We start from the raw sequence: 27408 nt of genomic DNA, 5'->3' as shown, positions 1-27408 counted from the left end.
GTATCAAATCAATCCCTCAAAGTGGGTGGGAAGCTGCCACTCCCCAATAAAGAACTGCCAATCCAAACCGTGTGTCCTCGCACACCACCACATCAGTTCTGTAGTGTTTCAGGAACAAATGTTGCGAAGCCGAAGTGGCAGCCCAACAAATCTCTCCTAAAGAAAACATACTCATCTCTGCCCACAAAGCCAACTGCACTCATGTCAAATGCGCTCACAACCTGCCGGTGGAGACCAACCCCCCCATAGGATGTATGCTGATTCAATCGCCTCTCTCAGCAAGCGAGCTGTACTCGCCTTGGATGTGATATATCCCCGTTTTCTATTTCTGTTGATGGCTCTCTCATTCTCCCTGTCTCCTCAGCTCGAAACCTTGGGGTCATCTTTGACTCTTCTCTTTCCTTCTCTTCTCATATCCAGCAGACGCCAAGACCTGTCGTTTCTTTCTTTACAACATCCGTAAAATCCGCCCCTTTCTTTCCGAGCACTCTACCAAAACCCTCATCCACACCCTTGTCACCTCTCGTCTAGACTACTGCAATCTGCTTCTTGCTGGCCTCCCACTTAGTCACCTCTCCCCTCTCCAGTCGGTTCAAACTCTGCTGCCCGTCTCATCTTCCGCCAGGGTCGCTTTACTCATACTACCCCTCTCCTCAAGACCCTTCACTGGCTCCCTATCCGTTTTCGCATCCTGTTCAAACTTCTTCTACTAACCTATAAATGTATTCACTCTGCTGCTCCCCAGTATCTCTCCACACTCGTCCTTCCCTACACCCCTTCCCATGCACTCCGCTCCATGGATAAATCCTTCTTATCTGTTCCCTTCTCCACTACTGCCAACTCCAGACTTCGCGCCTTCTGTCTCGCTGCACCCTACGCCTGGAATAAACTTCCTGAGCCCCTACGTCTTGCCCCATCCTTGGCCACCTTTAAATCTAGACTGAAAGCCCACCTCTTTAACATTGCTTTTGACTCGTAACCACTTGTAACCACTCGCCTCCACCTACCCTCCTCTCTTCCTTCCCGTTCACATTAATTGATTTGATTTGCTTACTTTATTTATTTTTTGTCTATTAGATTGTAAGCTCTTTGAGCAGGGACTGTCTTTCTTCTATGTTTGTGCAGCGCTGCGTATGCCTTGTAGCGCTATAGAAATGCTAAAATAGTAGTAGTAGTACAAAAAGATGATCGGAACAACGGAAGTCATTAGACATCTGCAAACACCATAAAAGAACTCTACGAACACCCAACAGACACAGCTTGACAAAGGAGTCTAGAAAGTCCTCCCGACAAAAGGAAGAGAAAAAGAGGCTGACTGAGATAAAAGGCTAACTTGACCTTTTGCAGAAATGACGGCACCGTCCGCAGAGTAACGTCTGACACTGAAAACTGCATAAAAGGGATCCCAACATGACAATGCTTGGAGCGCAGAGATTCGATGTGCCGTAGCCATAGCCACAGCCACAAGGAAAACCATCTTAAGAGTAAGATTATTATCTGACGCTATGTGCAATGGCTCAAATGGCGCCTTCTGCAAAGTCCTTAGGACCAAAGTCAAATTCTAAGCCAGACAAGGAGCCCGAAGCGGCAGGTGGAGATGAAGTGCCCCAAGGAGGAAACACGCCATATCAGGATGGGCCACCAGGGAAGTCACGGACACTCATCCACGAAAACAAGCTAAGGCCGCGACTTGAACCCAGAGTGAGTTGTATGCCAAACCCTTCTGCAGACCCTCCTGCAAAAAGGCCAACATCGGCGACACTGATGCCCTTAAGGGTAACCAAGTGTGAGCCGCACACCATACCTTAAACGTTTGCCACACCCAGGTGTATGCCCTGGTGGATTGCTTTTAGGCCCAGAGCAAAGTGGCTATAACCGCTTCAGAACAGTCTTTTTTCCTCAATCTCGACCTCTCAAGATCCTGGCCGTAAGACCAAAGAAGGAAGGATCTGCCATGCGCAACGGACCCTGATGCAGAAGACCCGGCAACACCGATATCCGAAAGGGCGTGTCCACCAATTGGCACACCAAGTCCGCAGTGCGGCCAATCCAGAGCCACCAGAATGATCAAGCCCGTTGATGACCTATTCTGTGAATCACCCACCCGATCAAGGGCCTTGGGGGAAATACATAAAGCAACTCCGTCTATGACCATGGTTGTAACAGGGCATCCAACCCTGTGGAGCCAAGCTTATTTCTTCAACTGAAGAACCTGTCTACCTTGGCATTCGCCTTGGACACCACCAGATTAATTTCTGGCGTCCCCTACTTGTGGAAGATCTGAAGGAATGATTCTGATGCCAGCTCAAACGCCACCAGATCAAAGAGATGACTGATTAAGCTCTGCACCACAATGTGCCTAACTCGGACTGTGGAACGGGTGCCATGGCGCCCATCTCCAGAAGTCTGCAACGTGGTGAGCACTTCTGCACTCTTGGTGGTCATGGCACACTGAGACTCTAAAAAGGCGTCTTCTACAGGAGAACTCCAGCCTATAACCACCTCTGATAAGTTCGAGGACCCACTGGTCTGAAGTAATCTTGGCCCACTCTTTGAAGAAAAGGGTCAGCCGACCCCTTATCAGAGACACAGAAAAGTGAGTCAACACCCCATGGCCATTTCTCAAAATGAAAGGAAGAAATGATGGTGGAAATGAAAACGGTAACGGAATTCAAACATGCATGGGATAAGCATAAAGGAATCCTGTGCAGAAGGAATGGATCCTCAGGAGCTTAGTCAAGATTGGGAGGCGGGACTGGTGGTTGGGAGGCGGGGATAGTGTTGGGCAGACTTATACAGTCTATGCCAGAGCCGGTGGTGGGAAGTGGGACTGGTGGTTGGGAGGCAGGGATAGTGCTGGGCATACGGTCTGTGCCAGAGCCGGTGGTGGGAGGCAGGGATAGTGCTGGGCAGACTTATACGGTCTGTGCCAGAGCTGGTGGTGGGAGGCAGGGCTGGTGGTTGGGAGGCGGGGATAATGCTGGGCAGACTTATACGGTCTGTGCCCTGAGGGTGGTTGGGAGGCGGAGATAGTGCTGGGCAGACTTATACGGTCTGTGCCAGAGCCGGTGGTTGGGAGGCGGGGCTGGTGGTTGGGAGGCGGGGATAGTGCTGGGCAGACTTATACGGTCTGTGCCCTGAAGAACACAGGTACAAATCAAAGTAGGGTATACACAAAAATTAGCACATATGAGTTATCTTGTTGGGCAGACTGGATGGACCGTGCAGGTCTTTTTCTGCTGTCATCTACTATTGTTGCAGAAACTGGAATGCTGGAAAGCCACAGTAGCTATTACTGGATGATAGCTCTGGGTTTCACGAAACCGAGGTTTCGAGGAACCAGCCCTAGGAGAAGGTTTAGGCTTATCTTCTGGAAGACATTGGGATTTAGAATCCCCCAAATCCTTCATTATTTTCTCCAGATCTGTACCAAATAGCAGCTTCCCCTGAAAAGGCAGCTTAGTGAGTCGCTGTTTAGACGCAATGTTCGCCGACCAATGATGGAGCCACAGCAAGCAATGGGAAGCCACTGCCAGAGACATTTGTTTGGCAGAAGCCCATACCAAATCATAGAGGGCATCTACTAAATAGGCAAGTCCAGATTCCATGTGAGAAACTGCGCCTGAGGACAAGTAGGCTGACTCCTCCTCCAGCTCCAACGCTTGCTGCAGCCAGGAGAGGTACACCCTGGCCGCATACAAGCTACAAATGGGCACCTGCAAAGCCAGCACCGAGATCCCAAATGAGCACTTTAAAGAAGCCTAAAGATGACGGTCTTGCATATTTCTCAATGCTGCCCCTCCCTCCACCGGGAGAGTGGTCTTCTTGGTGACAGCTGTCACCAGCGCTTCAACCTTAGGTAGAGAAAAATTCTCAAGATGTACAGGACCCACCAGGTAGAGATGGGACATAGACCTCACCATCTTAAGGCCGTCATCTGGATCAGACTGCTGGGCCATAATGAGTTCCTGAATAGCCTCATGCACCAGAAAAACTTTACATGGTTTCCTAGTGCTGGCCATTTTCAAATTGACAGACATGGTCAACATAGCCTCTGCATCCTCAATATTCAAAGCCTCCAAGGCACCTGAAATCAGGGATGACAGCTCATCCCGATGAAAAATGCATACAGCCGAAGGGTCATCCTGCACTTCTTGGAGGAGCTCACCAAGGTTAGAACCAGGCAGCTGACCATCTCCCAACACAGGAACCTGCCCCTCCGGAACAGAGGCCAACTGCGGCATCAGCAGATACTATGGGGGTGAATGGGACCACTTTAACATGATGCATGAGCAGAACAAAATTAGGAGAGGAAAAACTCCCTGATTCATTCCGCTCCTGTATCCAGTCCTGTGACAACCTCCACTAACACGCTTCAGCTGCCAACAGTCCCACTCGAAAGAGCAGACGAACGCCCGAGGCCCCCCAACTGCAGCAGCGAGGAATCAGAAGTCGCATCCATTGCAGCTGTCAAAATGGCGAACATGCCAAAATCCACCATGCAGGGAAGAGCTTCATTGGCAGGCATCTCCGCGCTTTCAGCTCCCAGGCCCTTAAAACACCCAGCACTACAAACACCTGCTACGGAGTGCATCTTGCCGCTGTGAGGACACTTCTTCCCCATTTCTGCCGCCATGGCGGTTACCTCTGTGTTTGAGCGCACAGACTGCCAAAGGGAGGAGAAAGGGAAAAAATGCATGGCACTCACCACTGGACTCCCGAACTCGACGGCGACTCCCAGGAGGAGCCCAAACAGCACTCCAATGTCTCACCAGAAGGCAGTTCCAAATACAGGGTTCCTTTTTTTTCTTTGTGAGGAAGGCAATGCAGCAACTAGGAACCCTATGGGAAACCACTAGGAGAAGGGGAAAAGCAGGGTAAGGCAGGGACCCGAAACCAGATATGCCCACAAAGTTGGCATCTTCAGCCACACACACACCCTGGCTCAACTGGCCAAGCCCAGGAGCTCTCCACTAAAGAGAATCCAGGAGCTGGAGGGAAACCGTCCACCACTGCTGGAGATAGAGATATACTGAAGGGATAAGGAGCTGGATATCCAAGGTCATCACCTTCATTTCAGTGTTCTCTATCTCCACTTCCTGCTAGGTAGAGACAACCCACCAGTTTCTGGATTCATCTGATGCAGAGGCTAAGAAAATAACAGATATGTGAACTGTGTCTTCTGTTTGCTATTTCCAATAACCCGTGTGTGTTATATATGATGCCGAGTTATTTAACTGTTTAATAATAAAATGTCCATTTCAAAATCTCAGCTGATCAGAGGTCGGGGGTACTCAGTTGAACTTTATTTGACGTAGGAGATACAGTACATGGCTTGAAGAAGTTGGGAAACACTGATCTAGCTCATGCATAAATAAAGGCAAGATATATTATAGACTTAAACATTTGGCCTTCTTTTAACTAGTAACAAACACGCAACAGTCCGTTTCTCACAGAAAGTTGTAAACAGATGTAGGATATTGGCACCTGCACAAGGTTTGACACTTGGATAGTGCCAAGATCTCACAGGGGTTGACATAAGATGAGCTGGCACCTGTGATCCTAGCAGGAGTGAGAGGGATACTCACAGTCTATATATGTGAGATCTGAGTAAGCCTTTCATATCTGCATTCCTTCGTGTATTGTAGCCATGAAGATTGCAATTGCTTTTCTGGTGGTGATTCTGAGCTGCTGCTTTCAAGGTTAAGTAATCTTTATATTATCACAGAAACTTCTATCTTTATCACAGAAACTTCTATCTTTATCTTTATTAAATTGCTTATATGCCGCCTATACAGCGCCAAAGTTTGTTCAAAGATATGATAGAGAGTCTATAAAATAATGAGTGGAGTGGAACTGGTAGACGTAAATCACTTCTTTATTCTTTCCAAGAATACTAGTACTAGGGGGCATGCGATGAAGCTACAAAGTAGTAAATTGAATACGAATCTGAGAAAACCTTTCTTCATCAACGTGTAATTAAACTCTGGAATTTGTTGGTGGACAATTTGGTAAAGTCGGTTAGCTTAGCGGGGTTATAAAGGGTCTGTACGGCTTCCTAAAGGAAAAATCCACAGACCATTATTAAATTGACTTGGGTGAAATCCACTGCTTATTTCTGGGATAAGCACCATAAAATGTATTGAGCTATTTGGGGATTTTGACAGCTATTTGTGACCTGGATTGGCCACTGTTGGATACAGGATGCTGGGCTTGATGGACCTTTCGTCCCAATGTGGCAATACTTATGTACTTATTTACTTAAATGATACATTAAAAAAATAGATCAATTCAAATCAAGCACAGAGAGAGTGCATAAAATTTTTGTGTAACCCTATTTTGCCCACTGAGCATCAGGCAGGTTATTTTCATTTATTTATCTGGATTTTGCTCAAGATGAGCTTTATTCAGGTACACTTGGTATTTCCCTGTCAGGCTCACAATCTAATTTTTTATCTGGGACAACAAAGAGTTAAGTGACATGCCCAAGATCACTAGGAGCAGCACTGGGCTTTGAATTGGGAACCCCCAGACGTCAGGGCCACTACTCCAATCACCAAGCTACTCCACTCCGCTTTCAGTGTAATTTGACAGTTTGTGATGGGTCAGACCAGGACCAGTTGAACTGGGAAGCAAATGGCATAGTAACCCATTTAATTCAGCACTCTCCTTTCATCCAATAACTCAGTCCAGGCCAGGAGCTTTAGTTCTGAACCATAAAGGGTTTACTTGAATTCTTCAAGTAGTAACATGGGACACCTTCCAGCCTAAACTATATACAGGTAGAAGTAGAAAAATAGGTTTCTACACTTACAGCCTCTATCAGGTTTACTTGTGGACCCTTTCTTTCTTTATAGAGGTCCTTGGCAAAATTCATTTCACAGCTTTACTCTATCTGAGCCCTTCTTACAGAAGGAAGTTACTCTGAAAGTCTCATCAATTAGGGCTCTCTCACCTCCACTGTAGGCAGCTAAGAGTTCTGCCTGTACAGCAGTACCAGAACTTTCAGTGCTGTTCCAGCAGAGACCAGTTCTTTTTTTTTTTATTTTATGTTTATTAGTTTAAATTTTTTTTACCAAGTTCAAAACTTGAATAAGGAATACAGGAGTAACACCAATATAAAGTATTATTTTGATTTAGATAAACATTTTTACCTTCTTTAGACCACAAAAGAGCTTTGGGGGGAGGAGGTACATTTTCAGGAGAGAAATTAAAAAATAAGAAAAAAAGAAAATTAGAACAATTTAACATAGCACAATCACCTGTTACTGCTATAACACAATCTCTCTTCATTTTACATTAAACTTTAATTACTTTAATATTTTCTTTTGATTTATGAAAGCTATTAATTGTTCAAACATATTTTAGACCTTGGAAGCTCCTAGGTCCAAAGTGTCTTTTCTTAAAGCCAAAAAAGATTTTCTTCTTTCCTGTGTCTGCCTAGAAACATCAGGATACATCCATATCTTTTTCCCATAAAACAAGGATTGTGACTTCTTAAAAAACATACGTTTCACTGCTTCCATATCTTGTTCAAATATGAACGAAACAACCAAAGTCTGCCTTTCAGTATCCTCAGTTATTGAAGATTCTAAAATCTCTGTTAATTTAAGCATTTCTTTTAAATCTTTTTATGAAGATTATTGTTGGGATGAATCCAAAATTTCTCCTTCTTGATTCTTTTTAGTTGGAATATTATATATCGGTTTATCGGAGGAATAGGATCAGAAGAATAATTCAAAATTTCCACCAAATATTTTTTAAAGATATCAAGAGGAGTATAACCAAAACTTTTAGGAAAATTTAAAAGATGTAAGTTCAGTCTTCGATTGTAATTTTCTATTTGCTCAATTTTTCTATGAATTATGTTTTTATCTTTTATCGCCGCTAGAGAAAAATCTTGAAACTTTCTTACATCAATCTTTATTTCAGATATTTGACTTGAGGAATCTGTTTTAAATGTTTCAAAAGATTTTGATAGTGAATCAACTGTAGTTACTAGGGTAGAGATTTCTTGCGTAGAATTAGTAGTTTAATGTTAAGTCTTTGGAGAGCTTGCCAAATGCTCTCCAAAGTAACCGGCTCCTTAGATGGCAAAGATCTAAATAAAGCCTGAGAGTCCAAAACTCCCAGGCCTCTGCTAGCATTTCCCTCTACAGTGCCTCTTACCTGAGGCCTTTCTTCACCGTCTTCCAAGTTCGAAGACCTGAACTGCAACAGGGAAGCTGCGGGTGGAGGCGGTGGATTGATTTCCGGGGGTGAAAGTGTGACATCTAGCCCTGGATGAAGGGTTCTTCTCCTCCTAAGTCAGCAGGGTTGCTCCTGGATTTTTGTCCAGGCGTCTTCACCGCGAACCTCTCAATGCTCAGCTGTGACGGTGACGTTTGGGGAGCGTGCCAGGTGCCCTTGACCTGGATTGGCCACTGTCGGTGACAGGATGCTGGGCTAGATGGACCTTTGGTCTTTCCCAGTATGGCACTACTTATGTACTTATATGTACTTATGTACTTATGACGAGGTTCTGACCGTCGAGGCTCCGGTCTTAACCAAGCCTTTTCTTTTGGTATGAGGCATATTAGTTAGCAGGAAAAAAAGTTTGTTTGCAGCTGAACAGAGAAGCTCTCAAGCGTGTGGAGTACGTACCGCCATCTTAATTCCTCCCTGTGCAGAAAGCAGTTCTGACCTTTTCTAACTCCACAACTTCCAGAACAGGGGCTGTGCCTTTCCTGCCTGACTGGCAGGGTGGAGAGGATGCATCCCTTGAAAGCAGCCAGAGAATCTTCTTGACAGGGAAAGGGAATGGAACTTAATATATAGCCTTTCTGTGGTTTTTGCAACTATATCCAAAGTGGTTTACATAGTACCAGTGGCGTAGCCAAGGGTGGGCCTGGGTGGGCCCAGGCCCACCCACTTTGAGCTGAGGCCCATCCAGTAACAGCACACCTATGGTGTGGTTGGCAGGGATTCCCAAGCCCCACCAGCTGAAAACTCCCAACAGCTGTCCCTCCTGCATACCTTGTAAATAGCAGATGGCATGCAGGTGAGACAAGGAGAGACCAAATCACTTGTGGGACAGGGAGGGGTTCTTCTGCCCACCCATCTTGGGTCCAGGCCCACTCAAAGTTGGGTGTCTCGCTACGCCCCTGCATAGTACATACAGGTATTTACCTGGGGAAATGGAGGGTTAAGTGACTTGCCCAGAGTCACAAGCAGCTGCAGTGGGAATCGAACCCAGCTCCCCAGAATCAAAGTTCACTGTACTAACCACTAGGCTACTCTCCTAACATCTGAATTGGCGGGTCAATGCAGTTTACAAAATAAAATCACATTAAAATTTAAAAAGGGAACTACAATATTAAAACAGGAAAGATACAATCAGTCAAAACAAAGATAGACTCCTGATCAAGATTGAAATGATTGTATAACTGTCATTCCTAGACCCCCTGACCCTGTTCTCCAAAAGCTTTCTGAAAAAAAAAAAAAGTCTTTAAAGCACTTCTAAATTTAGGAAAACAGTTCTAATCATAAAGAGGATGGCATGTAACAGGCTCAAATACATTTCCAGATGGGGGAGAGAGGTATAAGCTAGCAATAGCTCCCCAGCAAAGAATCCTCCCAAGGGAATGAGTATATTTAATAAACAGCTCCATTATGTAAACATGTAATAAAGTGAATTAGGGAGAAGCAGGGGAGTAAATCTACATCGCATACATGGGTATTACCATGAAACAATTTGGAGTAGCTCAGACACATGGACATGCACATGCCATAGCAATATAGTTCATGAAGTCATACCACTTGACACTCTTTGACCAGGAACGGCTGAAGGACCTCTGAGGATATAAAGGATTTTGTGGTGTTAATTATCATGACAGTCATCTTGGCAGGATATTATGCTGTATCAAGCTCGGATGTCCTTTAGTCTTGTCCTCATTTAAAATAATTTAGATCTCTTTGTTGCAGTTAATTTTGATAAATCCTGGACTATATTTCTTCTGTCATAGATGATGGAAGGAATTGAGTGCACCATGGTTAGGATTTGGAGAGCCTGCAGAATCTTAAATGCTTGGCGATAATAGGGCTTGGCTTTGTTTTGTTTGTTTGTTTTTTTACTTTCCGAGAGATCTATGCATTGATTCAGTCTCAAGCAGTAAGTTCATCGAAAGGTGGAGAATAGATGGAATCCAATTACATAAAAACTTGATCAGGTCTGGACCTTCAGATTATGCGGATGTTGTTTCATCAACTTCTGTTCACAAGGTCTTCAATTTGTTGTTCCAGGGAAGCAAGCTCATCCGATATTAACTTTTTATGCTCTTTGAGTTCCAGGTTAGTGCGCTCAATTTTCACTTCGGCTTGCTCCAGCCTTGTGTGAAATTTAGATACTGAAGAAGAAAGTGAGGCAAGATCTTCTTTTAAAGCACAAGTAGCATCGAAATGTTTCATCTGAAGATCCCGCAGGGCTTTAATTTCCTCCATTAAGGCTTCTGAAGGAGACACATGGGATCTATGAGGCACTGCTTTTTCTGGTGTTGGTGGTTCACATTTTGTGTGTTTAGATCCAGAAGGAAGGATAGGATTTGGATCCTGCTTATTGGATTTTGATACGGGCATGTTTGAGAATATATGTTAGTAGCAAAAAAAAAAAAGGTGAAGGTTTCACTAAGTGCTGCTGAAAAACAACGTTTGATGAATTCCTTTGTTGGAGCTCCTCATTTAGGCAGCCATCACCATTGGCATCCTCTAGTGCTCCCCTTCTGTCCTTTATTTAAAGACACCTGGAGGGGCATTTCAATATGATGTCTAAGTCCGATTTTGGATGAATAGGAAAGAAGGTCATTTTTTTTTTCAAAAATACTGTTTCGAACAAGGTTTTGTGCTTTGGACATTTTGTTTTTCGGTCCATTTTCGAAAAAAATGAATAAATGCAAAACATAGAGATTTGTGCCATTGAGATATAAGAGGAGCCAGCATTTTAGTAGACTGATCCCCCAGACATCCCAGGAGAGCAATGGGGCACCCTAAAGGGCACTTCTGTGCACTTCATAAAAATCCTCCCAGGTATACATCTCACCTTTGCTCCCTTATCTTGTCTCCTAAGCCCTCCAAAACCCACTTCCTCCCACCGTACACCTACAATAAAGGGGGCACCTATATGTGGGTACAGTAGGGCTTTAGTGACTCTGGGAGGGGTTACAGTTTCCACCACAAGTGTGACAGGTATAGGGAGATAGTGACCTAAGTCCCCCACACCATACTACATTGCACTGACCACTATACTAATCCATGGATCCAGTGGCGTTCCTAGGGGTGCTGACACCCGGGGCCAATCGCCGATGCACCCCGCCCCCCGGTGCAGCGCCCCCCCCCCCCAGATGCAGCACAACCCCCCCCCCGGCGAAAGGACACCCCACCGTGAAAGAACCCCCCCCCCCCGGGTGCATGCCGCTGGGGTGTTGCCGCACGCGCCTGTCCTTTGTCCTTCGTTCGTTCCATGCTCCCTCTGCCCTGGAACAGGACCTGTTCCAGGACAGAGGGAGCATGGAACGAATGAAGGACAGGCGCACCGCAGCAGCACCCCCCCCCCCCCAGCGGCGTGCACCCGGGCGGACCGCTCCCCCCCCCTTGGTACGCCACTGCATGGATCTGCATGCTGCTCTAAGAGACATGACTAACATTTGAGGCTGTCATAGAGGCTGGTAAGTCATATTTTATTCACATTTTTAGGGGTGAGAGGGGGTCATTGACCACTGGGAGGTATATTGGGGGGGGGGGTCACTCCTGATTATCTCTAGTGGTCACCTGGTCATTTAGGGCACCTTTTTGTGCCTTATTCATTATAAAAACAGGTCTAGCTCAAAACATCTTAGGTTTGGTTCTGGACGGTTTTGTTTTGTTCCACTATGGCTGAAATACTTCCAAGTCTTAGGAATGTCCAAATCCCACCCTTAACATGCCCCCAACACGCTCCCTTGAGATTTGGATGCACTGCAGAACTGCATAGAAAATATCTGAAAAATAGGTTTTGAAAATACTGTTTTGGACATTTTTGTGAGAAAAACATCCAAATGCTGCTTCCATATTCAAGCTGATCATCCATAGACTGGTGGGTTGTGTCCATCTACCAGCAGGTGGAGATAGAGAGCAATCCTTTTGCCTCCCTATATGTGGTCATGTGCTGCCGGAAACTCCTCAGTATGTCTCTATCTCAGCAGGTGGTGGTCACACACAGCAGCAGCTCTGGCTAGGTCTCCAAGCCTAATTTAGGTTTTGTTGAGTACCTGGGGTTGAGGGCTCTTCTTGAGCAAGTGCAAACCTGGTGGTGCCAGGTCCCTCCTTTTCTCCCCCCTCCCGCTGGCTCCGTTTAAAAAAAACTAAAAATGTTGACGTCCTTTAAGGGCGTTTATTTCAATGTTTATATCAGCGTTTATTGCAGCTGCTCACTGGGACACCAGTTCGTTACAGCTCGGAGCAAGAAGCAGGTAATTTTACCTTTTTATAGCGGGCAGAGGGTTCCCCGTTCGGTCTCCACATGGCTTATGGCGTCGGAGGGCGAGGGCGCGAAGATTCACTCCCCGAACCGCGTGTGTGCGTCTAGCGGGGATGCGGGGTTTTCAAAGCCTGAATCGCCTTTGTTGGGCATCAGTTTGAAGTCTGGTCAGTGTCCCGGTTCTTCCTCCGGTGCGGCGGTTTTTCCCGCCATAAGCGCCCATCCCCCGCTGCTCGCCCTCCATGTTGGCCGGCCACTCTGCTCGGACGGCTTCTTCTTGGGCCGCCCTCGAGCTGGGAGACGTTAATGCTATGGTCGCCCTTGATTCGGACGACGGCAAGAAAGCGGCGAAGTTAAGCGCCATTCTTCCCACGCGGCTCCTTCTCGGAGTTTCGCGCCGGATGCCATTTTGGATGCGCAGCATGTTTCTCCCCCGCTCTTGCGAGCGCCGGTTGAGGGTGCGTCTAGGGCCGTGGCCCAGGCGACAGAAGTGCACAGTCTAGGGGGTTTCTCCCCTGAGTTCTTTTTGCTGCTGCATCAGGCTTTGCTTATGATAAACGCTGCCCCGGCTCCCCCCTCTGATCAAGGGGCTGAGGCCTCCGGAAGCAAACGCCCTCGGGGACTTCCAGGCCCTAGAGGACTCGGTCTCCTCTGATGTAGATGAGGGCAGCGTATCTGAGTTCTCCCAACAGTCCTTTGGGGATTCCTTGGAGGAGACGGATTCCTGCTCAGATGGAGCGGATGAACCCTCTGCAGCACGGATCTTTCGCTCAGAGGATTTGCCCAACCTGTTAGTGCAGGCCATGAGCATTTTGAAGAGTTCCTCTCCGGAGGACGTCTCTCCCTCAGCCTCTGTTGGCTCTGCCATTATGCGGGGGACTAAGCGCCTGCCTAGAACCTTCCACATGCATGATTGCTCACCTTGATTTCGGCTCAATGGGATTTCCCAGAAGCGAGCCTTAAAGTGGCTAGGGCTTTGTCCCACCTCTATCCTCTGCCTGAAGGTGAACGGGAGGCCTTTCTTGGCCTACCGTAGATTCTTTAATCACTGCGGTGACTAAGAAACGGCGTTGCCGGTGGAAGGTGGCACGGCCCTAAAGGACGACCAAGACAGGAGTTTGGAGGCGGCTTTAAGTCGTCCTTCGAGGTGTCTGCTTTAAGTTTACAGGCCTCAATTTGTGGCTCCTATGTGGCCAGGGCGTGCCGGACGCTTGCGCAGCGGGCTTCCCCCTCGGATCCTTCCTTGAGGGCTGATTGGCCAGCCCTGGAATCAGGCTTGGCCTACTTGGCAGGCTGGCTGTATGATGTCTTGAGAGCCTCGGCTAAAGGTATGGCTCAGACAGTCTCTGCACGGCGGTGGCTTTGGCTGAAGCATTGGTCTGCTGACCACACCCCTAAGTCTCGCCTGGCTAAGTTGCCTTTTAAAGGCAAGCTGCTCTTTGAGGTCGAGCTGGACAAGATTGTGACCGATCTCGGCACGTCTAAGGGCAAGAGGTTACCAGAGATCAGGGCTCAGGCCAATGGTGCCCGCCCCGGTTCCTCCAAAGGACGGTTTTAGGAAGTCCGTCGGTATTGCCCTAGCAAGTCGAGCTCCTCTGCCCCCTCTTCCATCAAAAGGAATTTCTCCCCCAAGCAGCATTCCTTTCGCAGAGACTGCCGTCCCGGAGGTGCCTCCTCCGGTCCTCCCCCAGGGTCTCGTACCCAATGACGGGGCGCTGGTCCATGGCCCAGAGCAGATTGGAGGACGCCTATCCTCATTTCTGGGCGAGTGGACCAGGGTAACTTCGGACGCTTGAGTGCTGGAAGTCATCAGAGACGGCTACAAGCTAGAGTTCTGCCGACCCTTAAGAATCGGTTTGTGCACTCTCCCTGCAAGTCTCCGGTCAAGCTGTGGCAGTGCAGCAGACTTTGGACAATCCGATCCGCCTGGGTGCGGTCGTTCCGGTGCCAGAAGATCCTCTGGCAAGGGACGTTACTCCATTTCTTTGTGGTACCTAAGAAAGGAGGTTTTGTCCGGCCTATCCTCGACCTCAAGGGGTCATCAGGCTTTGGAAGTTCGGCACTTCCGAATGGAGACTCTCCGCTCTGTTATAGCGGCAGTACAGGCAGGGGAGTTCCTGGCATCCTTGGACTTCAAGGAAGCTTACTTGCATATTCCCCTCTGGCCTCCTCATCAACGCTTTCCGCGTTTTGCAGTTCTGAGGACACTCCCAGTTCAGAGCCCTCCCTTTCGGGTTGGCTACTGCTCCGCGGACCTTCTCCAAGTTATGGTGGTCATCGGCCTTCCTACGCAAGAAAAGAGTACAAGTCCATCCTTATCTGGACGACTGGTTGATCCGAGCCCCCTCTTATGCAGAGTGCGGCAGAGCTTCAACCGGTGATTGCTCTTTTGAGCTCCCTGGTGGATCATCAACTGGAGAAAAGCCAGCTGTGCCCGACTCAGTCCCTGGAGTATCTGGGAGTTCGATTTGACCCCCAAGTGGGCAGAGTGTTCCTGCCAGACAATCAGATTGTCAAGCTTCAGGCTCAGGGGACAAGTTCCTAGCAGCCTCTTCTCTTCGGGCTCGGAACTATGGGCAGCTGTTGGGCTCTATGACGGCCACGATGGAAGTAGTGCCCTGGGTCAGGGCCCATATGAGACCTATACAGCTCTCTCTGCTGCAGCGATGGACTCCAGCTTTGGAGGATTACGCTGTGCGCCTTCCCTTGGATCCAGCGGTGCGCAGGGCGCTGAGCTGGTGGCTGAGGCCAGACAAGCCGTCCGCAGGAATGCCTCTTGTGACCCCGGAGTGGGTTTTTCGTCACGGCGGACGCCTCTTTGTGGGGCTGGGGAGCCCACTGCTTGGGAAGGACGGCGCAGGGGTCTCCCAGAACTCAGAGCCATTCGGTTGGCGCCTTTGGAGTTTCTCCCGGGCCTGGCGCTGAAGCCAGTACGGGTCCTGTCGGACAATGCCACGGCTGTGGCCTATGTCAATCACCGGGGAGGTACCAGGAGCGCCCCTCTAGCCAAGGAGGCCATGAATCTATGCCTGTGGGCAGAAGCAAACCTGGAACAGCTGTCGGCGGCCCACATTGCGGGAGTCATGAATATTGCTCAGCGTTCTTGGACATCACGAAGCGCTGGGGCCAGCCGAGCCTAGATTTGATGGCGTCTTCAGCCAATTGCCAGTGCCGCGCTTTTTCAGCAGAGGACGGGACCCTCGATCTCTGGGAGTAGATGCTCTTCTCCCACAGTGGCCGACACAGGAGCTCCTCTTTGTGTTCCGCCTTGGCCCATGTTGGGCAGGGTGCTAGGCCGGGTGGCAAAGCATCCGGGCCGGATAATGCTGGTGAGTCCGGATTGGCCCAGACGTCCCTGGTATGCGGACTTGATCAGGCTCTCAGTGGACGGACCTCTGCAGATGCCAGCGGAGCGGGGTCTGTTGCATCAGGGTCCCGTGGTGATGGAGGATCCCTCCCCCTTTGTCTTACGGCCTGGCTATTGAGCGGCAGCGTCGGAGCAAGCAGAGCTTCTCAGACAAGGTCATCGCCACTATGCTCAGAGCGAGGAAGCGCTCTACTTCTACTGATTACGCCAGGGTTTGGCGTACCTTTGCATCATGGTGTGAGGCAGGCTCACTTTCTCCCTTCACTGCTCCAATTTCATCAGTGTTGGCGTTCCTGCAAGAAGGTCTGGAAAAAGGCCTGTCGCTCAGTTCCCTTAAGGTCCAGGTAGCGGCTCTTGCTTACTTGCTTCAGGGTCACCTGAAGGGTGTTTCCCTGGCATTGCAGCCAGATGTGGTGCGCTTTCTCAAGAGAGTTATTCACCTGCGCCCTCCTCTGCATGCAGTGGTACCTGCGTGGACTTTCAATCTGGTGCTAAGAGCCTTGCAGAAGCCGCCTTGTGAACCCTTGTCGAGGCATCTCTGGAAGAATTGACGTTGAAAGCAGTCTTTTGGTGGCTATCGCTTCAGCCAGAAGAGTTTCCGAGCTCCAGGCGCTATCATGTCGAGAACCCTTTCTGCAGTCATTGAGGCAGGAGTGTCTATTCACACAGTGCCTTCCTTCCTGCCCAAGATTGGTCCTCGCTTCCATGTGAATCAGCAGCTCTGTCTACCCTCCTTTCATAGGGAGGACTACCCAGAGGAGTACTCTGCTCTCAAATATTTAGATGTGAGACGAGTCATCATCAGATACTTGGAAGTGACCAATGATTCCGGAAGTCGGATCATCTGTTTGTGCTGTTCGCAGGTCCTCGTAAGGGTCTGCAGGCTGCCAAGCCTACAGTGGCACGATGGGTCAAGGAACCCATTGCAGCGGCTTATGTGGCCGCAGGGAAGGTGCCGCATATCCAGCTGAAGGCTCACTCCACTAGAGCACAGGCGGCCTCGATGGCAGAGGCCGAGTCCGTCTCCTTGGAAGAGATTTGTAGGGCGGCAACTTGGCATCGGCTCATACCTTCTCCAGACATTACCGCTTGACTGTGGCTGCTCGGGCAGAGGCCCGGTTTGGAGCTTCAGTGTTGCGGTCAGGGATTTCGTGTCCCGCCCTGGATGAGTACTGCTTCGGTACATCCCACCAGTCTATGGATTGATCAGCATGATGATATGGAAGGTAAAATTATGTATCTACCTGATAATTTTCTTTCCATTAATCATAGCTGATCAATCCATAGCCCCTCCCAGATATCTGTACTGTTTATATTCTGGTTGCATTTCAGGTTCAAGTTTAGTCTTCAGTTCTTGTTCAGGAGGACTTCGTGTTCAAGTTTTTTCAATTGGATTCTTCAGGAGTTGAGACGATTTTGTGTTACAGTGAGCTGCTGCATTCCTCTCCCCCCCCCCCCCCCCCCCCCGTTTTACGGGGCTGGATTGATACCTAAATTCTGCCGGCGCTCCCTCCCGCTTCGTGCGGCTGTAGGGCAGCTTTGTACCCCTCCCGCTTCGGCAGTGTTAGGGTCAGTCAGCTCCTCCCGCGGTTTGTGGTTGCAGGATAAGCCAGATCCCCCCGCATCGGCGGGTGTGGTGTCCCTCCCCCGCTCTGCGGGATGAGCTGGACGGATTCCCCTCCCCTACTTGTGTGGGAATGAGCTGGGTTAATTCCCCTTCCCCGTTTCGGCGGTGGTGAGCTGGGCAGAGTGTCCCTTTGTGGGTGTAATTCTCTAAGTGCTGAGTCCTGCGGATGGAGCTTTGATATCGCCACACTGAGGAGTTTCCGGCAGCATGACCACATATAGGGAGGCAAAAGGATTGCTCTCTATCCCACCTGCTGGTAGATGGACACAACCCACCAGTCTATGGATTGATCAGCTATGATTAATGGAAAGAAAATTATCAGGTATGATATAATTTTACCTTTAGGCCATTTGATCGACATTTTTCTCTTTCAAAAATGAGCCCTCTGGTCTACTACTACAAACTCACTATCGGATGCCCTATCCTCCCTGTTTTGGTGAAATCTTTTAAAGGTACCTTGTTATTAACCATGCGCTCTTAAGTTACTGTTGGCCTTCCCTCAGTTTCTAGTTTAAAAGCTGTTCTACTCCAACTCCTTTTTAACTGCCAACAGCCCAGTTCCACCCTGGTTAAGGTGGAGCCCATCTTTCAGGAATAGGCTCCCCTTTCACCAGAATGTTGCCCAATTCCTAACAAATCTAAAACCCTCCTCCCTGCACCATTGCCTTTTTCCTTCACTAGGGTTTGTAATCTTGGATCCCTTTATTGTGATCTAAGTTTTTCATTTTCTTTTTGAAATATTTGTTTGTTTGTTTTTTATTTATACATTCTTGTATCCCACCTATTATCCAAAAAACGTTTTGATTCAAAGTGGCTTATAATTTACAGTGAAATTACAGTGATTTATAGTGAAATTATAGTTACGTTTTGCAGATATGATTTAAGGAGAATACAGTGAAATTATAGTGAGATTACATTAGTTTTGCAGTTGTGACTTAACAGTGGACATCTGTGGTTTGCATGGTTAGCTATAGAATTTTTTGAAGAGATATGTTATACAATTTATCTTTTTTTTTCTTGTTGCTTGATTATGGAATGTTTCAAGATAATATCTTGATGTTATTTTGTAAAACATTATAAAGATAACATAAAAATTTGAAATAACAATATTTATTTACAGTTTGTTTCATCTCTTTATTATCTAGATACGAAAGCGTCCCATAACCATGTCCGAAAACGTAGATTTTTAGAAGATATTATAACTATTGCTTCTTGTGTGAAAACAATACCGGTAAGTGAACATGAACAGCTATAGAACAGTGCAAATAAAGAAGTTGTATGTTTTTATTGTTACCTATGGTGCTCAGGTTATGCAAAATTAACATGGAAATTTCAACTAGTGTGTGGCAGGGGCCAAAAAAAGCAAACAGGATGCTAGGAATTATTAGGAAGAGGAATGGTAAATAATACCAAGAAATCTATAACGCCTCTGTATAGCTCCATGGTGTGACCTCACCTTGAGAATTGCATTCAATTCTGGTCACCGTATCTCAAAATAAGATGTGGAGGGGCATAATGGAAAGGCGCCAGCCAAATAGCAGGCCGGCCATCTCCGGTGCTGCAAGGGAGGAGCCAACCATATTCGAAAAAGATGGCCAGCCATCTTTTTCTTCGCTAATACGGTTGGGCCCAGCCAATATCAGAGTTCACCGAGGTTGAGATGGCCGGCCTCGGTTTTCGGCCATAATGGAAAAAATGCCGGCGATCTCAAACCCGGCGAAATCCAAGGCATTTGGTCGTGGGAGGAGCCAGCATTTATAGTGCACTGGCCCCCCTGACATGCCAGGACACCAACCGGGCACCCTAGGAGGCACTTCTAAAATTAAAAAAAATAAAATAAAAATAGCTCCCAGGTGCATATCTCCCTTCCCTTGGTTGTTTAGCCCCCAACCCCCCCCCCAAACCCACTCCCCACAACTCTACACCATTACCATAGCCTTAAGGGGTGAAGGGGGCACCTAATGTGGGTATAGTGGGTTTTAGGTGGTTTTGGAGGGCTCCCATTTACCACCACAAGTGTAACAGGTAGGGGGGGGATGGGCCTGGGTCCACCTGTCTGAAGTGCACTGCACCCACTAAAAACTGCTCCAGGGACTTGCATACTGCTGTCAGGGAGCTGGGTATGACATTTGAGGCTGGCATAGAGGCTGGCAAAAAATATTTTTAAAGTTTTTTTTAGGGTGGGAGGGGGTTAGTGACCACTGGGGGAGTAAGGGGAGGTGATCCCTGATTCCCTCCGGTGGTCAGTTGGGGCCCCTTTTTGAAGCTTGGTCGTGGAAAAAAAAAGGGACCAAGTAAGCTAGCGAAATGCTCATCAAGCCTGGCTTTATTTTTTCCATTATCAGGCGAAGCCGGCATCTCGTGAGCACGCCCCCGTCCCACCCCATCCCACCTTCACTACCCTACTGATATGCCCCCTTGATGTTTCGCCGGCTCCGCAACGGAAAGCAGTTGAACCCGGCCAAAATCGGCTTTCGATTATACCGATTTCGCCGGGTTAGGAGATCGCCGGCCATCTCCTGATTTGTGTCGGAAGATGGCCGGCGTCACTTTCGAAAATAAGCTCAATAGTGGAATTAGAAAATGATAAAGGGGATGAAACTCCTCCCATATGAGGAAAGCCTAAAGAGGTTAGGGCTCTTCAGCTTGGAAAAGAGATGCTGAGGGGGGATATGGGAGCAGTTCCATCCCCTCTATCATTTTGGTCGCTCTTCTTTGAACCTTTCATAATTCTGCTATATCTTTTTAAGATACAGTCAGGGCCGTGCCAACCCAGTAAGCGGGGCAAGCACCGCAGGGGGGCACCTGCCTTCAAGGGCGCGTGTCGGCCGCGGCACTGCCGGTCGAGTTCTATTTCAAAATTTAAAAAATAAACCATACCGTACCGCGTTGGCGCCTATGCGCATGCGCTGCTGCCTTCCCACGCGCAGCGCTTGGCTCTCCTCCCTCCCTCCCAATCAGCGTCTAGACATGTCCCCCTGCGAGCTCTACACCCGGGTAAGTGAAGCGGGGAATCTATCTCTTCAGCTGCTCAGCGAGCATCGGGGGAGGGGCGCAATTTATCTCTTCAGCTTTGCTTAGCGGGCGGGAAGGCGCGGCCTTAGCTTCCTTGCTGCTGTTTTCTGAACTAGTACCGGGGCAGGTGTTGCTTGCGGTGTGGCAAGTTCTCACTCTGACCGCGTCGAGGAAGACCAGGAGCGGATGGGGGGCCAGGGGGTGGAGCTGCTGCTTGTCACAGCCAATGTGGGCTCTGTGTGTGACAAGGTGGGTATCGGGGGAGGGAAGGGTCCGCCCTGAGGAAGGCCTGTAGTGTCCACGCAACTCCGGCTCCTGCAGTTGTGAATCTGCAGCAGGGGGGGGGGGGGAACACAAAGCACAAACCAACTTGCCAAACTCTCTTCTGACAGTATGTCTCCCTGGACGTACTGAACAAGTTTGTACTCTCTGCTGACAGCAATTTCCTGGACACGCTTGAACAAGTTTGTGCTATAGTGGTGATGCTCAAGCAACCACTGCACTCATACAGTTGACATTTTTGACCGATAGGACTAGCTGTTTGTTTATGTGCTATTAATTTTACTATATTTTGTGCAACTAGATTTTGTTTGAGTTTATTATATTGTTGTGACTCATGGCTTTAGTACTGGGCGCCTGCCTTCAAGGGCGCCGCGCCAGCTGCGGCGCTGACGGTCGAGTTCTATTTCAAAATTTAAAAAATAAACCGTACTGCGTTGAGAGAAAGGAGATGCCACACGGGGGGGGGGGGGGGGGGCGCCAACTGATAGTCTGCAGGGGGGTGCCAGAGACCCTAGGCACGGCCCTGGATACAGTGACCAGAATTGAACACAATACTCAAGGTAAGGTCACACCATGGAGCAATACAAGGCATTGTAATATATTTGGTCTTAATAATTTGCATTCCTCTCCTAATAATTCCTAGCATTCTGTTTGCTTTTTTGACCACAGCCCACACACTGGGGCAGAAAATTTCAGCGTATTGTCTACAATGACACCTAGGTCTTTGTCTTGAGTACTGACTCCTAAAGTGGACCCTAACATTAGATTGCTATGATTCAGATTATTCTTCCCAGTATACATCACTTTGCATTTGTCTACATTAAATTTCATCTTCTATTTGGATGCCCAGTCTTCCAGTTCCTTAGGTTTTCCTGCAAATCTTCACAATCCACATGCATTTTGAGAACTTTGAATAGTTTTGTGTTACGTATTTGCAAATTTAATCACTTCACTCTATCGTTCCGATTTCCAGATCATTTATAAACATGTTAAATAGCACCAGTCCCAGTCACTGAACTTAATTGTTGTGAATATTGTCTTTGTAATCCTGTGAAATAATATTTTTTAGATTATAAGGACAATCATTTTAGTAAATAAGGTGTTCTTTTACTAAGCTGCAGTAAAAAGTGACTTTACTGGGTTTTTCCTGCACACTAAGACCATTTTTACCACAGCAATAAAATGGCCAAATTTTTTTTTGTATTAATAGCCATGCACTAACGTTGCCATTAGCATGTGGCCATCAACATAATTACCACGTGAACACTTACCAACACCTATTTTGTAGGTGATAAGTGCTCAGCGGTAACCCTGCGCTAACCAGTTAGTGTGCGGTAACATAGCCACACTGATTAGTGTAGGAACGCCCACTCTCTGCCCCCTGACAGTTCCCCTCCAAGAAAAAATAAAAAGCATATTTGCCTGAGTGCACCATTTTAAGTTGCGGTAAGTGCACAGTAGCGTTTACTGCACCTTAGTTACAATACCCCTAAATTTCCTTTCCTTGAATCCTTCCAGACCAGACCAGACCAATCTAGAACCCTATAGATGCTTGAAATAATCTAAGAAATGTCAACAACATATCCTATGTAGTTTCATATTATTTTCAAAATGGAATGATAGTAAAAAATCCCAAAATTTAATTTTTTCATCATCAATAGCACATACTATTTTTACTTAGCACATGCTATTCTTAGTACCTGCAAAGTAGAATCATGCACATTATGTAAGAACATTGCGTGCTAAGGAATAATGTGCATTAATAATGAAAAGAAAGGCACATCTGACCACAGACCTGCTGGAATCTAGAAAGGACTATGCAAGCACAGGAACATCTACTACCATACTGCAGACATAGACATCATAGGTGATGTCATCAGACTGTGCCTTAGATCTTTAAAACTTGCTGCCTGCCACAGGCGAGTGGAGGCACACCTCACCGTGGATCCACTGGGACATGGAGAGGACTGTAAGAGGGCAGAAACATCCACTGCCAGACTCCAAGTATAGAGGCCACAGTTTGACTGAGGAGGAGGAAGAAGAAAAGAGAGGAAGGTGAAGAGTAGGTATTTGGGGTCATCACAGACTCCACTCCTTGAGGTATGATGGGTTCATTTGTGACTGTGGTTAGTCCTCAGACAGAGAATGTAGGAGAGGCATTTTAAGCCCTGCCCTCCATTTCCCCCACCACTAGCCACAATAAGGAATTTAAGCTCTCTGGATGGAACCTCGTTGAGAACCAAGGAACTTGAAGAAAGTGTAGGACCATTCCTGCTGCTGCTATTATCAATAGGCAAGATTCCTTTCCTTTCCTTGCGTTGACAGTAGTTTCTCCTGTGGTTTCTCTTGGTACTGGGGCTATACCATACAATATTTATTCTGTAGAATACCAAAACTGATTCTATCCAGCTTATTTTTGAAGGAGATCACCAGCCATCTTCCGACACAAATCGGGAGATGGCCGGCGATCTCCTGAACCCGGCCAAATCGGTATAATCGAAAGCCGATTTTGGCCGGCGCCAACTGCTTTCCGTCACAGAGCCAGCCAAACTTCAAGGGGGCATGTCGGTAGGGTAGCAAGGGCAGGACAGGGGCGTGCTCACGAGATGGCCAGCTTCGCCCGATAATGGAAAAAAGAAAGCCGGCCTGACAAGCATTTCTTGGCTTCACTTGGTCCCTTTTTTTTTGTTTTGTTTTTGTTACATTTGTACCCCGCGCTTTCCCACTCATGGCAGGCTCAATGCGGCTTACATTTTCAAGACCAAGCTTCGAAAAGGTGCCCCAGCTGACCAAATGACCACCAGAGGGAATCGGGGATCACCTCCCCTTACTCCCCCAGTGGTCATCAACCCCCTCCCACCCTAAAATATATATATTTTTGTCAGCCTCTATGCCAGCCTCAAATGTCATACCCAGCTCCCTGACAGCAGTATGCAGGTCCCTGGAGCAGTATTTAATGGGTGCAGTGCACTTCAGGCAGGTGGACCCAGGCCCATACCCGCCCCCCTGCCTGTTCTACTTGTGGTGGTAAATGTTAAGCCTCCAAAACCCCCCAAAACCCACTGTACCCACATGTAGGTGCCCCCCCTTCATCCCTAAGGGCTATGGTAGTGGGTGTACAGTTGGGGGAGTGGGTTTTGGGGGAGATTTGGGGGGCTCACACCCAAGGTAAGGGAGCTATGCACCTGGGAGCTATTTTTGAAGTCCACTGCAGTGCCCCCTAGGGTGCTCGGTTGGTGTCCTGGCATGTGAGGGGGACCATTGAACTATAAATGCTGGCTCCTCCCACAACCAAAATACCTTGGATTTGGCCGGGTTTGAGATCGCCGGCATTAGTTTCCATTATCGGCAAAATCTGATGCCGGCCATCTGAAACCTGGCCATCTCTGACATTTGGCCGGCCCCAACCTTATTATTGAAATGAAAGATGGCTGGCCATCTTTTCGATAATACGGTTCGGGACTGCTCTTTGTGGCGCCAGCCAAATATATGGCCAGCCATCTATTTGGCCAGCGCCATTCCATTATGCCCCCCACGTGGATCACAATCAATAAACTAGCCTTATGTACGAAATACAATTATAAACAAACTCATAAAATACATATGTATTCTAATGATCTGGAAGAAATTTACCAAACAAATATATCTTCAATTTAAACTGTACAGCGCTGCCTAACCCTAGTAGCGCTCTAGAAATGTTAAGTAGTAATAGTAGTTATTATGAAAACTTAGGTAATGCTTCTATACTTGATACACAATGTAAAGAATTCCACATCAGATGGATAGCATATTGACAATATTTAGTACCTCTAGGTGATGAAAAATGTAAAATCAAGTTGTCACTAGTACATAACAACCTTACTTTCCCTGAAAAAGAGAAATAGTGGTTAATGTATCAGGCTTTGAAGGCCCTTTGCATTTCCAGGGGATGTCACTAACATTACATTTAGCGCATTCTTGCTAAAATGGAGGCTGTGCTATCAATCAGCTTGTCCCAGCTCTGTATATTTGGGTTGAGTAGTTTTGTGTTATCAGCAAATTTAATCACCTCACTCATTCCCATTTTCAGATCATTTATAAATCTTTTAAATAGTGCCGGTCGCACTACAGATAACTGGAGCACTCCACTGTTTACCTTCCTCCATTGAGCAAAAAGGCCATTTAACCCTATCCTCTGTTCTCTGTTTTTTTTAACCAGTTCCTAATCCCCACAACAAAAACATTGTTTCCTATCCCATGGCTTTTTAATTTTCTTGGAAGCGAAGGGTTTTATCGTATGTGATGATCTTAAGGTGGCCAAACAGGTATAAAAGATGAAAGTTAGAAGGATTCTTGGGTGCATAGGGAGAAGAATGGCCGGTATGAAAAAGGAGGTGATATGTCCTGGTATAAGACTCTTGTGAGACCTCATTTGGAATAGTATGTACAATTCTGGAGATCACAACTTCAATAAACATGAGACTTTACCACTAGGTCAATAGCTGGCAGTAAGGTCTCAGACCCAAAATGGACACGTGGCAATTTTCATTTTGCCACACGTCCATTTTCGGCAAAAATTTTAAAAAGGCATTTTTTGACAGGTGCACTGAGAAATGATTCTGCGTGTGCCCAAAACACGTGTCTACACTGCCGCAGGCCATTTTTCAGCACGCCTTTGTAAAAGGGACCCTAAGTGAGTACAGTGGCTTTCAAAATATGGTCTCTAAACTAGTTCTAGTTAAAAGAAAAATGTTTAATGATATGACAACACATTTGAAGGAGTTCTACTGGTTGCCAGTCGAACAAAGGGTTCAGTTCAAACTAAAGGCTTCAGTTTTTATTTAAATGTATTTTATTAATTCACCATTACACCCTGAACAACATTCACGTGGTCTTAAAAAGCAAATACAACCACAAATATGTCAGCAAGCCAACTCTGTTCTCCATGCTTCCCCAGATAAGAAAAGCTTTACCTCAAACATTTTAGGCCTCTCTCTCTCTAAAAAAAGTCTTAGATTTCCCACAGATTAGGTTAAGAGTGACTAAATGCTGCACCCTGAAACTCTGGCGTATGTTGCTTATACAGCTCCATTGTAAATTCATTAATTTCATTTTTGCAAGTTAACCATGGCTTGGTGTATTTAAAATATGTTTATATGAGCATGATATATAGGGGGTCTTTTCCTAAAGATTAGCTTAAGTTATCTGCAGCAGGGCACATTTTATTCCTATACTGGTGTTATTCCTGGATATTCAATGCCAGGCCTTGTCCAGGCTTTAAATATCTGGTCTTATGGAACCAGGGGCGTATCTGCATGGGGCCACAGGGGCCTGGGCCCCCGCAGATTTCGCCCTGGACCCCCCTACCGCCGCCAACACCTACCTTTGCTGGCGGGGGACCCCAACCCCCCGAGCCGAGGTCCACTTCCTCTAAAAATATTCCTTGAGCTGAGGTCTTTTAAGTTCTTCCTCATTCCCACTCCTCCGTACTGCTGTTCAAACTCTGTGGAATCCAGTTTCGGAGTCTGCGACGTCAGACAGACTCCGAAACTGGATTCCGCAGAGTTTGAACAGCATCACGGAGGAGTGGGAGCGAGGACGAACAACTTAAAAGACCTCAGCTCAAGGAATATTTTAGAGGAAGCGGATCTCGACTGGCGGGGGTTGGGGTCCCCCCGCAGCAAAGGTAGGTGTTGGCAGCGGTAGGGGGGTGGTGGTGACGGCGGCAGGGGGGGTGGCAATGGCGGCGGGGGGGTGGCAATGGCGGCAGGGGGTGGCAATGGCGGTGGGGGGCTATAATGTGCCCCCCACTCTGGCTCTGGCCCCCTACCGCCGAACCCCAGATACGCCCCTGTATGGAACTGGCTAACGCATAGTTGGCTCACGTCCAGTATTCAACACATAACCAACTATGGGTTACTGCATAAAGATAGGACAGCCTTTTGTTGGTCCCATTTATGTGGTTAGCCGGCCAGTTAAATGCTGAATATCGACACTTAATTGGCCAGGTGAGGACTTTGCCCCTGGAATGCCCCCAAAATAGCCAATTTTGACATAGGCACTAACCGATCATTTTCGTCGGTGCTAACCAGTTAAATGCCACTGAAAATAACTGGTTAGCTGCAAACAAGTGATTTAACCAGCCAGGAGCCATTTTGACTGGTTAAATCACTTTGAATATCGACCAGAATATTTTTAACAAAGCTGCTTTCTATGTTAATGCATATGAATCTGTCTCTTAGGGGGAGCTTCTCAAAAATGCTTACAGCTGACTTAACCATAGGAAAATTGATGACCCAATTGGTAAGAATAACTGCTTTCGCAAACTTTTATTAGGTCACAGCCAAGTGCTGCCCTATCTGAATCATTCTAGAAAACTTTTCGGGGACAGCCTTTAGAAAATTATGCAAATCTATAACGCTTAGAAAAATAATAATGCCTATTTACTCCATTGAAACATGAGGCTCAGTAATAGATTGTGTCATCCCTTTAACAAGCCTCAGATTATTACAAAATTGGGGAAATTTACTAACAATGTCGTTCCCCTATGCTAAATCTTCGAACAAAATGGGAACTACTACTTAAACTTAGAACTGCTTTATACGAAAAAATAAATGAAAACGGTAACGGAATTCAACATGCGTGGGA

General features: G+C 47.2%; 1 long non-coding RNA gene across 1 annotated transcript; it reads left to right on the top strand.

Annotated features, from left to right (window-relative positions):
• Nucleotides 1–5583: 5583 nt before the first annotated feature.
• On the top strand, nt 5584–27031 carry LOC115459673. The gene is made up of 3 exons (XR_003940316.1): nt 5584–5702; nt 18630–18715; nt 27003–27031. It is a non-coding gene; the product is annotated as an uncharacterized LOC115459673 (long non-coding RNA).
• The last annotated feature ends 377 nt before the right edge of the window (nt 27032–27408 follow it).

Source organism: Microcaecilia unicolor, unplaced genomic scaffold, assembly GCF_901765095.1.
Source record: "Microcaecilia unicolor unplaced genomic scaffold, aMicUni1.1, whole genome shotgun sequence".
Classification (NCBI taxonomy): Eukaryota; Metazoa; Chordata; class Amphibia; order Gymnophiona; family Siphonopidae; genus Microcaecilia; species Microcaecilia unicolor.
Note: the sequence above shows the minus strand (reverse complement) of the source record. Positions and strands in the feature narration are given on the sequence as shown.